Here is a 12,691-nt window from a genome sequence, read left to right as displayed (position 1 = left end):
AACCGAACCCTATTCTCACTGCAGGGCTGCTTCTGGTTCACAGACAGCCTGCTCTCCTCTTTTCTGGGGAGTGTACTTTTTGCTTTGTTTAATAAAACTCCTGATGCTTAAAACTGAAAAAAAAAATATGATATACACACATACATACTTATATGATGGAATATTACTCAGCCATAAAAATGAATGAAATAATGCCATTTGCACCAACAGAGATGGACCTAGAGATTATCATACTAAGTGAAGTAAATCAGATAAAGACATATATCACTTGATATAACTTATATGTGGAATCTAAAAATATTAGGCAAATGAATTTATTTACAAAACTGAAATAGACTCACAAACTGAAAACAAATTATGGTTATCAAAGTGGGCAATGGTGGGGAAGGTAGAAATAAATTAGGACTTTGGGATTAACATCTATACACTACTATACACACACAAGATAAACAAGAACCTACTGTATAGCACATGTTACTATACTCAGTGTCTTATAATGAAAAGAATCTGAAAAAGCTGAATTCCTTTGCTGTGAGTAACTTGAAACTAATACAACATTGTAAATTAACTTTAAAAAAGGAAACCCACATTTCTTATGTATTAGCTAGGTGACCTCAGCAAGGTACTTAACTTTTCTTACATAGCAATATATCACTGGCAAAATGAAGGCAAACATAGAACCTCCCCCCACATCATGCTTCTGAAATGATAACATAAAAACATTTAGGTAATATAGTGAGCAAAGTTCTTAAGCACATGTGCACTATTAGTGTTATTATTTAGTAAATTATTATTTTCATTTTTAGGTACCACCTGCTTCAAAACAGATTTGAAGAAAATTTTAAAAAGGGCAAAATTAAAACTAGTGAAATTAAGATGAAAAATATAAGACAAAGGGTGATGAGGAAAATACTCCAGCTGCCTGTCCTATATCCATTTTCTCTTCTGTCTTTCTAGTGGAATGTGGAGCAATATGTCTGGTCAATTGCCAGGACCTCTTACAAGTAGAAGTGGCTATTTAACTACGTGCTAGCCAATGGAAGGCAATGGCGCCCCACTCCAGTACCCTTGCCTGGAAAATCCCATGGGCGGAGGAGCCTGGTGGGCTGCAGTCCATGGGGTCACTAAGAGTCGGACACGACTGAGTGACGTCATTTTGACTTTTCACTTTTATGCACTGGAGAAGAACCAGTGTTGGCAACCCACTCCAGTGTTCTTACCTGGAGAATCCCAGGGACGGGGGAGCCTGGTGGGCTGCCGTCTCTGGGGTCGCACAGAGTCGGACACGCAGCAACCAATGGAATGGAAGTGGAATTTTCCAGATGCAACTTCTGGGAAGACACTTCTAAAACTGGGGACTGGCTCAGCTTAAATATGACTTTTACCCTTTAACCTACTACCTTCTTTCTGGAACACAGGCAAGTCAGTTGGAATTTCACCATCCATCTAACCACGCATGCACGCGTGCTAAGTTGCTTTAGTCGCTTCTGACTCTTTGTGACCCCATGGACTGTAGCCTGCTAGGCTCCTCTGTCCATTGGAACCTCCAGGCAAGAATACTGGAGGATTCCAGTACCCAGAAGTTGCCATGCCCTTCTCCAAGGGATCTTCCCAACCCAGAGATCAAAACTGAGTCTCACTTCTCCTGCATTGGCGTGTAGGCTTATTACCACTAGCGCCACCTGAGAAGCCCCTACGGACCATGAAAGTAAAAGTGCAAGTTGCTTAGTCATGTCTGACTTTTGAGACCCCATGGACTGTAGCCTGCCAGACTACTCTGTCCATGGAATTATCCAGGCAAGAATACTTACTGGAGTGGGTTGCCATTCCCTTCTCCAGGGGATTTCCCAAGCCAGGGATTTAACTCAGGTCTCCCATATTCCAGGCAGATTTTTTTATCAGCTGAGCTACCAGGGAAACCTACTAACCATACAGTGACCTCAAATATGGAAACCCTGAACTTAGAATATCATAGAAGATAGAAAGATGCTGAGTCTCTTTATCAACACTCTATGTAACCTTAAATTGCCTTCCCCTGATTCCTCTTTAAGGGGAGTTTGGCAGCTTTTTGTTTAACCACTTTTTGAATCTCTGCTTCTCACACCCAAACAGAATTTTAACAGAAGTGAGATGACTATTCCAAATAATGAGAAAAAAATCTAAGACAATCTCTTGTACTTACATATAACTAAGCTGTTAACTACCCAATAGCCATGAGGGTGGGGGGAAACAGTTAAAAAGGATCCATGAAAATTACAAAGCTCTTAAGCACTAATACAAAAATAAAGTCCAAACTTAGATATTGTTAAATTGATTCCATTCATTAGATTTTTTAAAATTTCATACATTTTTATGTAGAACATAAATATTTATTGGTATATCTGTTTTGTGAAGCTATAAATCGACTCTCATGTATTTCTTAAACTGAACTTTGACAAAAAATGTTAAATGTTATAGTCGCATGGTGAAAACATGTCTATGAAACAGGCAAGCACACACTGTTTTCTAAATGGATGACCTGACTTAGAAATAGAAATTAAAGAAGGTAGAAGAAAGACTAGTTGGTATACATCTTACATTCTTCCAAACTGAATTATGAAGCTAAGTAGCAATAATTTTGATATTAACATTTTTGTAAAGCAGCTAAAACACAAGCAGAACGATTGAAGGCAAAAGGAGCAGGGGGTGACAGAGAGTGAGATGGTACTGACTAAATGCACGTGAATAGTGGAGGACAGGAGAGCCTGGTGAGCTGCACTCCATGGGCTCACAGTCAGACACCACACAGCACCTGAACAATAACAACAGATGTCTTAACACGTAAATGGAAGTCATGGACATCAGCACCCTAGAGCATGGAGACCACCGTGTACACTTTCCAGAGTAAGAACCACCCTGTGCTCATCTTGACCAAAATAAATAATTTTTACTAGGCTCATGTATACCAAGTTATTAATAATCATCTATTATTGTTAGGTTGGGGAAGTACTGGAGAATCAGTGCTCAGGTATGGAATACCAAGATAAGAAGCAGGCCAACTGTGTATCCAAATGAAGTTCTACTAGTTAAGAATGGGAGATTTTTTGCAAGGAAAAGGTGTTCTCACTTAAATATGGAAAGCAAGGGAATTCAGAATAGAAAAGCTGAGAGAGAGAGGGCAGCCTCAATTTATACATCAGCTATAATATCTGCCTTGTAAGTCTATTTACTTGGTAACTTAATGACATGCCTTTAACTAGTTACTGTAGCAACTGCCACCTGACCCATCAGGCTCCAAGACACAGAACATCTTCCTGCCAGAAACAGAAATACTGTCAATGTCTCCAAGGAGCCTTACCATTTTGAGGAATGCTGGTGGTGTGAAGGAAAGGTGTTAGCCCTGATTCACTGTGATTTTTAAAAATTTCTACATTCTAGTGGGGTGTCAACACTGCTTTCAGTAATGTTTTCTCTCCTATTTATCACTTCACTGTCTTTTTTAAAACTGTTAATTACCTAAATACTAACTTTCTGCTAATGCTGCTAGAAAGCTTCCCACAAATCAAACCCAACCTACCTCAACAATCTGGTTAAAAAAAAAAAAAATTATGTCAAGAAATCCAGCATTTAAAGTATTTTACATGGTATGACACAGATCACCAGTGTCATTCATTGTGATGCTTTGCTAAAATTGTAAACATTTTGGTCCCAATTCAGACCAATTAAGTTAGCATATTTGGGGTGAGACCTAGAAACTTGTATTTTGGGAAATTTAAACTAGGGATGTGTTTTTTATAAGACTTTGGTTTCCTTACCTCTGTTGTTTTGTTACGTTCTTTCTCACCTTTAATATCCCTTTCTTAATTTCAAGTATATAAATAGGACCAGCAAGTCATGTCTTATCTCAACTGTCAGTTTCTCAAAAGATAACTGTCCATTTCTCACCAACAAATTACAAACACCGCTATTTCACTACTTCTCTAATTTTCCAAATCCCTACTTTATGTTAAAAAGTATGTCAGACATTAATATATACATTAGGGATCTTCTCTGTCCCTGCATTCCCACTGGACTCTGTATCGCTTTTTATTCTACTAATAATTTGCTATAATACTGAGATTATGACACTTCTTCAACTGCTTAGGCTTCTCTAAGCACAGAGATGAGGTCTTATCCAACGCTTGTATCCAAGTGTCAGAAATATATAGTTGTCAATAAGTTTTTATTTCATTGCCCTATATTTAATAATAACCAAAGTAACATATCAACAGCTTAGATAAGATTGTTGAATGCTAATTCAAGTTCACAAGAACTGCAAAGTGGCTATTAATTCTAATCTACAAATGAGGAGACAGAGACTTGGAGAGGTCAAGTGGTCTGCCTTAGGTATACACTAATGAGTTAAAGATCAGGGTTTTGAAATTAAGCTGAAGGAGAAACCCAAGCTTCTACCACTAAATATAGCACCTTCCTTCCTGAAGAGACCATGAAGTAACAATCTCCATTTTAACCTCTCTCTTTGGACATGGATTACTATCTAGATATGAAACAAATGTGCCATGCCACAAAAACTCAGGCTTAATTAAGGAAATGAAACCTACAACTTTCTCACTCTCCAAGCCTCTTTACAAAACCATTTAAAACATGAATTTATTGGGGGTAAAAAACAAAGAACGAGGATTCAATTGCATGATCTTGCACACATCATAGCTTCCTTAAGCCATTTCCTTAGCTACGAACAAGGAGATTTGGACTGCATCTTCTCAACCTAAAGGTCACCTACAGGGGTAGAATTCTAGGGTTCAGAATACCCCTTCCCTGTAGTATATTTGTTTAGGCATAGATGGATTATATCTCCCCAACCTGGTGGATTGCCTTAGAAAAAGATTCCTTGTCCATAAAAGTCTTCAGATATTTCCTTGTTTCATTTGGAGCAATTGCTGAAATACCATTCATGGTCTATAAAGATTTACCCTTATTGTCCACCTCTCTACTTTGTTCTCATATTCATTCCATCCCAACCACAGTGGTGTTGCTGCCATGCTTTCAACTCGGGACCTTTGAACAGGCCATTCCCTCTACATGGAATCTCTGCTCCAGACAAGGGTGAGGGGCTCTCTTTCTCCCTTGCCTCAACGGTCACTCTCTTACTGAGACTTGCACTGGCCATCCTACTTCAAACTAAATATACATATTTCATCTTCTTCACCTTCTTTTATTTTTGTATTTTTAGTATAACTAACTCATGACACCCAAGACAGGCAGGTCATGGCGGAGAGGTCTGACAGAATGTGGTCCACTGGAGACGGGAATGGCAAACCACTTCAGTATTCTTGCCTTGAGAACCCCATGAACAGTATGAAAAGGCAAAATGATAGGATACCAAAAGAGGAACTCCCCAGGTCATTAGGTGTCCAATATGATACTGGAGATCAGTGGAGAAATAACTCTAGAAAGAATGAAGGGATGGAGCCAAAGCAAAAACAATACCTAGTTGTGGATTTGACTGGTGATAGAAGCAAAGTCTGATGCTGTAAAGAGCAATACTGCATAGGAACCTGGAATGTCAGGTCCATGAATCAAGGCAAATTGGAAGTGGTCAAAAGAGATGACAAGAGTGATCGTCGACATTCTAGGAATCAGCGAACTAAAATGGACTGGAATGGATGAATTTAACTCAGATGAACATTATATCCACTACTACAGGCAGGAATCCCTCAGAAGAAATGGAGTAGCCATCATGGTCAACAAGAGTCTGGAATGCAGTACTTGGATGCCATCTCAAAAAAGACAGAATGATCTCTGCTCGTTTCCAAGGCAAACCATTCAATATCACAGTAATCCAAGTCTATGCCCCAACCAGTAACGCTGAAGAAACTGAAGTTGAATGGTTCTATGAAGACCTACAAGACCTTTTAGAACTAACACCCAAAAAAGATGTCTTTTTCATTATAGGGGACTGGAATGCAAAAGTAGGAAATCAAGAAACACTTGGAGTAACAGGCAAATTTGGCCTTGGAATGCGGAATGAAGCAGGGCAAAGACTAATAGAGTTTTGCCAAGAAAATGCACTGGTCATAGCAAACACCCTCTTCGAACAACACAAGAGAAGACTCTACACATGGACATCACTAGATGGTCAACACCGAAATCAGATTGATTATATTCTTTGCAGCCAAAGATGGAGGAGCTCTATACAGTCAACAAAAACAAGACCAGGAGCTGACTGTGGCTCAGATCATGAACTCCTTATTACCAAATTCAGACTTAAATTGAAGAAAGTAGGGAAAACCACTAGACCATTCAGGTATGACCTAAATCAAATCTCTTATGATTATACCGTGGAAGTGAGAAATAGATTTAAGGGACTAGATCTGATAGAGTACCTGATGAACTATGGACTGAGGTTCATGATATTGTACAGGAGACAGGGATCATGACCATCCCCATGGAGAAGAAATGCAAAAAAAAAGCAAAATGGACGTCTGGGGAGGCTTACAAATAGCTGTGAAAAGAAGAGAAGCAAAAGGCAAAGGAGAAAAGGAAAGATATAAGCATCTGAATGCAGAGTTCCAAAGAATAGCAAGAAGAGATAAGAACACCTTCCTCACTGATCAAGGCAAAGAAATAGAGGCAAACAACAGAATGGGAAAGACCAGAGATCTCTTCAAGAAAATTAGAGATACCAAGGGAACATTTCATGCAAAGATGGGCTCAATAAAGGACAGAAATGGTCTGGACCTAAGAGAAGCAGAAGATATTAAGAGGAGGTGGCAAGAATACACAGAAGAACTGTACAAAAAAGATCTTCATGACCCAGATAATCACGATGGTGTGATCACTCATCTAGAGCCAGACATTCTGGAATGCGAAGTCAAGTGGGCCTTAGAAAGCATCACGACGAATAAAGCTGGTGGAGATGATAGAATTCCAGTTGAGCTATTTCAAATCCTGAAAGATGATGCTGTGAAAGTGCTGCACTCAATGTGCCAACAAATTTGGAATACTCAGCAGTGGCCACAGGACTGGAAAAGGTCAGTTTTCATTCCAATCCCAAAGAAAGGCAATGCCAAAGAATGCTCAAACTACCGCACAATTGCACTCATCTCACACGCTAGTAAAGTAATGCTCAAAATTCTCCAAGCCAGGCTTCAGCAATACGTGAACCGTGAACTTCCAGATGTTCAAGCTGGTTTTAGAAAAGGCAGAGGAACCAGAGATCAAATTGCCAACATCTGCTGGATCATCGAAAAAGCAAGAGAGTTCCAGAAAAACATCTATTTCTGCCTTATGGACTATGCCAAAGCCTTTGACTGTGTGGCTCACAATAAACTATGATTCTTAAAGAGATTGGAACACCAGATCACATAACCTGCCTCTTGAGAAACCTATATGCAGGTCAGCAAGCAACAGTTAGAACTGGACTTGGAACAACAGACTGGTTCCAAATAGAAAAGGAGTACGTCAAGGCTGTATATTGTCACCCTGCTTATTTAATTTATATGCAGAGTACATCATGAGAAATGCTGGGCTGGAAGAAGCACAAGCTGGAATCAAGATTGCCAGGAGAAATATCAATAACCTCAGATATGCAGATGACACCACCCTTGTGGCAGAAAGTGAAGAGGAACTAAAAAGCCTCTGATGAAAGTGAAAGAGGAGAGTGAAAAAGTTGGCTTAAAGCTCAACATTCAGAAAACTAAGATCATGGCATCTGGTCCCATCACTTCATGGCAAATAGATGGCGAAACAGTGGAAACAGTGTCAGACTTTATTTTGGGGGCCTCCAAAATCACTGCAGATGGTGATTGTAGCCATGAAATTAAAAGATGCTTACTCCTTGGAAGAAAAGTTATGACCAACCTAGATAGCATATTCAAAAGCAGAGACATTACTTTGCCAATAAAGGTCTGTCAATTCAAGGCTATGGTTTTTCCCAGTGGTCATGTATGGATGTGAGAGTTGGACTATGAAGAAGGCTGAGCGCCAAAGAATTGATGCTTTTGAACTGTGGTGTTGGAGAAGACTCTCGAGAGTCCCTTGGACTGCAAGGAGATCCAACCAGTCCATTCTGAAGGAGATCAGCCCTGGGATTTCTTTGGAAGGAATGATGCTGAAGCTGAAACTCCAGTCCTTTGGCCACCTCATGCGAAGAGCTGACTCATTGGAAAGGACTCTGATGCTGGGAGGGATTGGGGGCAGGAGGAGAAGGGGATGACAGAGGATGGCTGGATGGCATTACTGACTCAATGGACTTGAGTCTGAGTGAACTCTGGAGTTGGTGATGGACAGGGAGGCCTGGTGTGCTGCAGTTCATGGGGTCACAAAGAGTCGGACATGATTGAGCGACTGAACTGAACTCATGACATACATTTTTCTTTTTCTTTTCCATCCCACTAAAACATGAGCTCCAAGATCAGAAAAATTTTTTGTGTTTTGTACCTGGCTATAAGCCCCAGCACTTAGAACAATATCTTATACAGATGTTTGCTGATTAAATGAATGAATGAGTAAAGAATTGCTCATCTATTCTTCTTTTCATCCTCCCATACACATGACTCTATGAACTGATGACTTTTAGGCGCAATTCTAGTTGCTAGAATCTTAATGAATTTTGAAACCTCAGGACCTTACATAATTCTATGTATTCTGGCCATTAAAATTGTGTCCATATGAAACAATTAATCTTTTAAGTTAATAAAGGGCAGGTAGTCATTTGTTAAAAGAAATCAAAGCTTAGACTATAAACATTTACATTACTTCAAAAGTGTGTCCTTGAAATCAGTCTTGTGTTGGCACAAATGAAAAAGAAAATAGACCACTTTAGGTTTTTGTATATCATGAGATTTGCAGGCTATTAGGCTAAATTAGCCCTGGTTGCTAAAAGAATATCTTAGGTAACTGCATCTTTCCCCAAGCATTACCATGTCTAGTTCCTGATACCATGCTCTGGGAGAAATATAAAGGACTCGGAGAAGTGCAGACAGTCCCTATCACAGTGATAAAATGCACTGATACACCAGACTGTGAGAAAGATCAATCGAGTTAGAAACATATAGCCTGGAAAACCACAGATTCTCGAGAAGGAGGAAATACTTAAGGAGAGCAACACAGAGAAAGAGGCTATTATTCTTAATTGCATAATGGAATACTGTTTTAGAAAGCACCCTGGCTTTATATACGTGAGAATCTGCAGTAAGACTATCCTCTCACTTCTGGGGAAAACTAGATTTAGTAGCCAAAAAAGAATTTCCCAAGTCACAGTTTTGTATAAATGGGTTCTTAACTGATGCTAGTGGGTAGCATGAAGGATCCTGCATGGGGATAATCTCCTTGCTGAGTGATTGGGATGCCTAGCATCCTGCTTTTCTTGGAAACAATATAAGGGAATTGGAATATGCATGTGGTAATCATTGAAGGGAAGCCCCTGCATTTAAACTGGGGGAGCGTGGGTACCAAAAAATGTTCACATATTTGAGAAACCACAGTAAAAGATAGAACTTCATTCTCTTTAGGTTGGAAACAGTCTCAAAAATGGATGCATTGAGATCCACTGTCTGTCCCATAACCATTGGTAGGGATGCTAAGGGGGCCAGTATGTTGCCTAGAGAACCAAGGATTAAAAGTCATGAGACCTGGGTCTTTGCCCAGGGCCTATAAGGACTTTATTTTTCAATCTATGGTAAGGTATGTTCATATAATTCACTTTTCTAAGCTACTAAATTGGGTTAGTGATTATCCCAAGTATCTTATGTTGATCGTGTTGAATGGTGTCTCTTTAAAAGGAGAAAGTAAATGGGGGAATCCATTTTTGTCCCAAAATAAAGCATCATTTCAATGCCTATTTAATGAGAGTAGATTTCTACAGCTACACAGGAGAAACAGACACTTCTCTAAAATCCACCATTTCCTGGAGCTCAAATCTTCTGAGAGGTGTTCTCCAGAATAACTGATTCAGTCTTTAGAAGCAGTAACACTTTCCATAAAGGGCAGATCTTGAAAATGCCCATGCATCATGCTGAATTTGGACAAGAGGGATAAAGAAAGATCGAGTCTAGGCATGTGGCCAGGTCAAAAGTAGGTGTATATGACAGAGTGGGGAAGTAAGAGAGGTAAAATGTACGGGGACAACTGACAGGCAGGGGGGGTTTCAGGAATCTGAGGACAAGAAACGATGGAAGGATCAGAGGGTATGAGGGATAGGATATAAAAACTGGATAGTTCTGGGGAAGTCAAGAAGAAAGAAAAGAAAGTCACTCAGTTGTGTCCGACTCTTTGCGACCCCATGGACTGTAGCCTACCAAGCTCTTCCATCCATGGGATTTTCCAGACAAGAATACTGGAGTGGGTTGCCATTTCCTTCTCCAGGGGATCTTCCTGACCCAGGGATTGAACCCGGGTCTCCCACATTGTAGGCAGATGCTTTTACCATCTGAGCCACCAGGGAAGTCAAACATCTTGCCAACTCCCTGCTCTACTGCTCTAGAGGGTGATCACGATGATAGAAGTGATGGTTGATTGGACTTTGGAGGCAAGCTTTATAGGCACCACTTTTCTCAGGGCAGAGGGCTTCCTAAGTGGCTCAGTGATAAAGAATCCACCTGGCAAGCAGGAGAAGTGTGTTTGATCCTTGAATTGGCAAGATTCCCTGGAGAAGGAAATGACAACCCACTCCAGTATTCTTGGCTGGAGAATTCCAAGGACAGAAGAGCCGATGGGCTACAGTCTGCAGAACCCCAAGAGTCGGACATGACTTAGAGACTAAACAACGCCAGATAGTCTTGTTTGCATCACATCCTTTGGGCAGAGCTCAGGTGTGTTCGATCTCAGCTTTGTCCCTCTCTCCCTGCTCCTTTGATCTGATCTGTAGAGAGGATCTTTCCACAGGTAGAAATGGCCCCTGATTTTCCATTCATGCTCAGGGTGGCCACAGTCAGAGAAAGAGAGCATGAACCTCTTCACTTACGGAAGGAATTCCCCCAATAGTCCAGGTTAAAGTCCCTCACAAGCTGCTGTTTTGGTTCTGCTACATCAATGCCCACCTTTGGTTAACAAGGAAAGAGGTGTTTCAGTGTGTCTCGACTTTATCATTGTTCCTTGGCTAACTTTCTCATGAATTTTCTAGTCTTCCAAGTGTAATCATTTCTCCTTTCCAGAATCATTCCAGGGAGAAGTCTTTCTGATTTAACTCTCTTAAGATGCAGTATTTTGCCTTCTTCAAGCCATCCCATTTAAGAGTATGACACTTTCAGGTTGATACAGTACCAGAATAAAAATAAGGACACCACTTTGATTTTCTAGTTTTGATTTTTTTTTTCCTTAGCCATACCTATAACCTCAGCTATTGAATTATTATCTCCAGGGTACAATCACTTTTTCAGGTTGAGTCTAAATATTTCATGTACTTTCTCTTACATTCTAGGTTTTTTTTTCTTTTTCTGTATGTACTTTTCACTTCCCTTTGCAATTTTTCATGAGACAATCACACTCAGTTATTCTACGGGCATGCACTGCGCCAACTGAGCCATCTGCAGAGGGAAGTTGAAGGAATGTGAGATAACACAGCACCTACCTATAAAATGCAGAAAAATCTGCAGGGTCAGATACCTCATGCATTAAGCCCTCGGATATCTTGTATACTTATTAATATTTGTCACGTATATCATTAAAAAGCAAGTAAAATAATAGAAATTATCAATTATGAAGCAACACATAAGTAATTTTTTTGATCATGTATAAGGTGTCAATGCTCTGTCTGCCTTTCTACCATCTTTCTCTTTATTACTTTATTCTCAAGCTTAAAAATCACCTTGGGAACCAACTATTTACTACTATTCCTGCTTTATAGGTGATGTATTTGGGACAAACTGCTGTTACGTAGCATTCCAATTTCAATTATGGTAACAAGCTATACCTAGTGTAGAACACACTACTATGTAGATATTAATATGTATTTTATCAATTCATTGCATGATTAATGCTATTTTTTCATATATACACAGCTAACTATCTTTGTTTTTCATATACATAATAATCTGAATGACTTTAACAATGGGTCTTGTAAAAGAACAAAATAAACCTGCCCCTTGTTTCAGAAAATAAAAGCATATTCTGTCAAAAATTATGGCTCTGTGCTGGCCTCAAAAGTACCTACTCTCAACCAACAAAGTTGATGTCAAATCCCTTTGATACTCTGCTTAACTGTGTTTCTTAAATATTTTTTAAACTCATGTAAAATTATCCTTTAGCTCATGACTCAGGGATTCTTTAATATCCTGATACACAGGTACTTTCAAAGACACTCACATAAAAGGAAGAAACAAAAACATCTCTCTTTAGAATTATTTAGTCATTTCACTCTTTTTAACAGTTTCCACATGCAATATCTTATTTAAGCTAAAAGAGAAACTACCAGAATAGAAACAGATTTCAGTAAATATTTTCACTTCTTGGGTTATTTTATTTTTCAAGTTAAAGGATAAAATCACAGTTGTAATTGCCATCTGTAGCAGACAATCTCACTGCTTATTAATATTCTTTCCTTCCTTAAAACCAAAAGACTAATTTTTAGCTATGCCCATTGGTGCCCAAGTACAAAAATAATAGTCCTCTCTCACTCTTCCTCACTGCTATGTGTGACCAGATGACTAAGATATCACACGCATTCGACTCCCTTAAACTAACCCTGAAGGTCAGTGCGGACCTGTCTTTT

This window comes from Capra hircus, chromosome 15 (assembly GCF_001704415.2).
Source record: "Capra hircus breed San Clemente chromosome 15, ASM170441v1, whole genome shotgun sequence".
NCBI classification, from domain to species: Eukaryota; Metazoa; Chordata; class Mammalia; order Artiodactyla; family Bovidae; genus Capra; species Capra hircus.
Note: the sequence above shows the minus strand (reverse complement) of the source record.